Here is a 4,528-nt window from a genome sequence, read left to right on the forward strand (position 1 = left end):
GAGAATTCTTGAATGAATTCCTTATTATATTTAGGTGGGCGATAGGCAACAGCACATAAAACATTCGGGGTGAGCTCAATCACAAACATCTGAAGTTCAAAGGAGGAGTAAGTGATGGTGGGCAGAAGTCTGCATTTAAAATTGTCCTTATAGATAGTGGCAACACCACCACCGCGGCCTGTCAGACGTAGGGAGCTGAAGAAGGAGCAGCCCGAGGGGGAGAGATCAGAAAACACGCTGTTATCGCCCGGTCTCAGCCACGTTTCTGTCAGCAGCAGAAAGTCCAGAGAGTTTGCGCAGAAGAAATCGTGGAGAATAAAAGTTTTATTTATGACAGATCTACTGTAGTGTTCAGAAGAGCCATCTGGATGGAGCACTGGCTGTTATCCTGGGATGCGCGGCCAAAGGAGAAGAGGTTCTCCTGAACCCTGCCACGCCTACAGATCTTTGCACGCCGATGACCAGGAAATGCTCCGCTGCCGGTGTCCGTATCCACGACGCGTAACCAGCTGTATGAATATTCCATGGGGCATCGTATGTCCACAAAGTTGTATTTCCTGAGAATCTTGCGCGAAGACTGGAATGAAGAAGAGGCGAAGTGAGCCCAAAGCTTCACAAGCAACCCACCCCTCCTGCCGCGTCTCCTGCGACGGCGCCCGCTGCGGGCGACTACAACACAAGGATTCCGTAGAAATGGAGGTATGGATGCCAGGTGAGGTGGAGGAAAAGTCTTGGATCGTCCATAAAGGTCACAAAACGGTACTTTTCCCACGATGGAATTAATATTTAAAAGTGTCTGGCGGTCATAAGTAAACAGTGATGACACAATCTGAACAAAAGTCAAGAAAAATAGCACAAAAAGTAACAACTTGAGGAGAGACAGACGACAAGCCACGTACAACGGCACCATCTTGTCCCCAAAAAGATTCCTCCTGGTTTAAAAGTTCCATTTTCCTTCTCTCTTTTCATCACTTACAACTTGATCTTTGAATCCTTGACAGGTATGGCACAAGTTGGTCCCAACCCCTTCCAGCTGGCTGGACTGCGTGATCTTAGAGGTGGGGCCGGAAGTCAATGGTTACGAGTGGTTCCTCTGGCTCCGGGAAATGGAAGAGTTGACCCCATTGGATCGTTGATTCGTGGTTTGTTGGTGCGTCAACAAGTGGTGCAACTTCGTCAGGAGAACATCATGAGAAATCCCGACCTGGAGCAAAGTGTAGGGGCACTCAGCATGATTGGTGGTGGACTGGACGAGATGGGGTTTCCGCGAGTGTTGGGCCCGGGTGCCATGCAGGAGCTCATCCTTGCGGCCGCAGGGGTGGTTGCAATCGCGGCTGATGATCTAGCCATGGATGTCGAGATAGATGTGCGAGGGTTTATTAATAATTGGCCTGGCAATTTTCCTGTGATGCCTGATAACAATGGTCTCGTTATCTTGAGAGCTCAAAATTGGGTTCAATGGATGCAGATCATGAGAGCAGCTGCTGCATCAGCTAATAATGACCCTGTCCCTGTTCCGCAGGGTGTTGCTCTTAGGCCTCTTCCAAATGAGTTGCATCCTTGGGCACTGTGTGGTTACCACAATTATGACCGACAAAACCGTGTCGATATTCCACAGCGCACTGGTCAAGAGCCGGCAATTATTGAGCTGATTACGGTGATAGCTTTGTTGGCACCTGCAGGAGCTCGCAGAAGGAACGAAATTCTGAATCTCATTGTCCTCTCCGTCGTGATTGTTACCTCCTGCGGCAACATCACTCCTGCTCAGCTCCGTCGAACCCTTCAAGCGGCACAAAGAGAGACACTTGCAGAAATTGACTTTCCCAAAGAGGCAGTTCTTGCTGGGTGGGATTATCTTAGTGCTCACTGGGCTGGTCAGGCAATTGGAGCTGAGTTCCAACAAATGTTCCAATGGTTGGAACAATCTACTCATGCTATTGCACTCTGGCAGGGCATCATGTGTCAACAGGCGGAATGGAAAATGTTGACTGGCATTGTCACTATTATCGGATCCATCAATGGGTTCCAAGATTTCCCGTGGCAAGAGCTCTTTGACATGATTCGCCACCTCACAGGCCATGATGAAGCAGCGGCTATTGTTGATTTTGCTGCTTACATAGATCCTCCAGCTGTCCCTCAAGCTCCAGGAGCAGCCGCAAATCCTGCCGGAGGACACTGGGCTGGTTGGGAGTTCGCACTGCGAACCCAGAACCAAGGTGGACTCAAGAATCCCCAGTTCATCAACACTCTCTATTGTGCATTGCAGCTTTCCATCCAGGCCGGAGGAAACCAGAGCTTGAGATCATATGCAGCATTGGATTTTGCAACTGTTCCGGCTCGCACGGTGATCGATACATGGATTGCTGGTTACATTAACCAGAGAGGTGCAGGGAATTTCCCATTTCCTCAAGGCAACCTCCAAGCTGCTGGTCCAGCTTTGTTAGCCATTCGAGGCCACCACATTTAGGGACTCTCATCTGTGTAACCCCCACTCCTCCATCCATGTCTTAAACCGTCCAGATGGGGCTTTCTTCTATTTCATACGGGTTCTCTTCTTTCTTACTCTGTATCCTCTCTTCCCTTTTCGTTCTCCCCAGTTGGGTTGAAGTCTCGCTTGTTCAGAAGAGGTTTGCACATGTTCAGTGCTGTGTTCAATAAGATTTAGTGTGTTTGGATTTTCTAGCTAGGGCGTAGTTTAGTGTTTAGTTTTAGTTTAGTCAGTTTTAGTGTGTTTGAGTCAAAACAATGAGGCAGTATTCACGAGGCTCCACCTAATGTTTGAGGTGGGGGATGGAGCAGAAGACCCAGAAATGGACATAGCCACAGAGTGTGAACCTTCTCAGACAGAAGAGGCAAAGATTAAAAAGAAAATCAGACTCTAAGGCCCTGTTTACACAAGGCTTTTTTAAGTGAAACTGCAGCTTTTCTGCTATATTGCAGCCGTTTATGTACACAACAACAGCCCTCGTTCTCTCTGAAACCGAAGGGTTCTGAATTCTGGTCGCAGAGTGGAGGTTTTCAGGGGAACCCCATGCAGAGGTGTGAAATGCTCAGCAGTTGTGAAGTTGCACATGCACACTAACGGCGGCCAAAGTCAAAAGGTTGTTTTTGTTGCATTATAAACAGTTAAAATAAATGGCATGGAGTGTTTTTGTGTTGCTCTCACTTTTTCAGCATGTAGGAACAAAACCAATTAAATCCTAGGTCTGAAGATATGTTACGTCTATTTACCAGTTGGGAAATAACTGATTATAACAGACATTGAATGTGTGATGCATGAAGAACAGTTCGGCATCAGGGTTAACAGATATTAAAAATGTTTTTTACTCCCTCCTTTTCTATGCAAATGTTCGCACATGACCTTACAACACTCTCACCCAGCACATATGACAGTTTGGGTCAAAATAAAAATAATTTTAAAGCTACAGCACAATAGTTAATTTCTTATCTGGCAACCCTACTGCCATGGAAACTATAGCATTTGCATGTAAACCTGTTCTTTAGTTTATTACCACCAATGAGCATTGAAAAAAACACTAATGTTTTAAGAGGTTGTTCTTTTGTAATCAAGGCTAGAATGAGGACTTTGACGAGCAAGTGGGAGACCCATTATTGGTTTCAGAAGAGGAAAAAGATGAAGAAAGCACAGAGTGCAACACTCCTGCCAGTGAATACACTACTGCCTGGAAATACACACTCCTGCCTGTGAATACACACTCCTACCTGTGAATACACACTCCTGCCTGTGAATGCACACTCCTGCCTGTGAATGTGCACTCCTACCTGTGAATACACACTCCTGCCTGTGAATACACACTCCTTCCTGTGAATACACACTCCTGCCTGTGAATACACACTCCTGCCTGTGAATACACATTCCTGACTGTGAATGCACACTCCTGCCTCTGAATACACATTCCTGCCAGTGAATGCACACTCCTGCCTGTGAATGTGCATTCCTACCTGTGAATACACACTCCTGCCTTTGAATGCACACTCCTGCCTGTGAATACACACTCCTGCCTGTGAATATACACTCCTGGCTGTGAATGTACACTCTTGTCTGTGAATGCACACTCCTACCTGTGAAAACACACTCCTGCCTGTGAATACACACTCCTGCCTGTGAATACACACTCCTGACTATGAATGCACACTCCTGCCTCTGAATACACATTCCTGCCAGTGAATGCACACTCCTGCCTGTGAATGTGCATTCCTACCTGTGAATACACACTCCTGCCTGTGAATACACACTCCTGCCTGTGAAGCACACTCTTGCCTGTGAATGTGCACTCCTACCTGTGAATACACACTACTGCCTGTGAATACACACTACTGCCTGTGAATACACACTCCTGCCTGTGAATACACACTCCTGCCTGTGAATACACACTCCTGCCTGTGAATACACACTCCTGCCAGTGAATGCACACTCCTGCATGTGAATGTGCATTCCTACCTTTGAATACATACACCTGCCTGTGAATACACACTCATGCCTCTGAATACACATTCCTGCCAGTGA

This window comes from Nematolebias whitei, chromosome 19 (assembly GCF_014905685.2).
Source record: "Nematolebias whitei isolate Nwh7 chromosome 19, NemWhi1, whole genome shotgun sequence".
Taxonomy (NCBI): domain Eukaryota; kingdom Metazoa; phylum Chordata; class Actinopteri; order Cyprinodontiformes; family Rivulidae; genus Nematolebias; species Nematolebias whitei.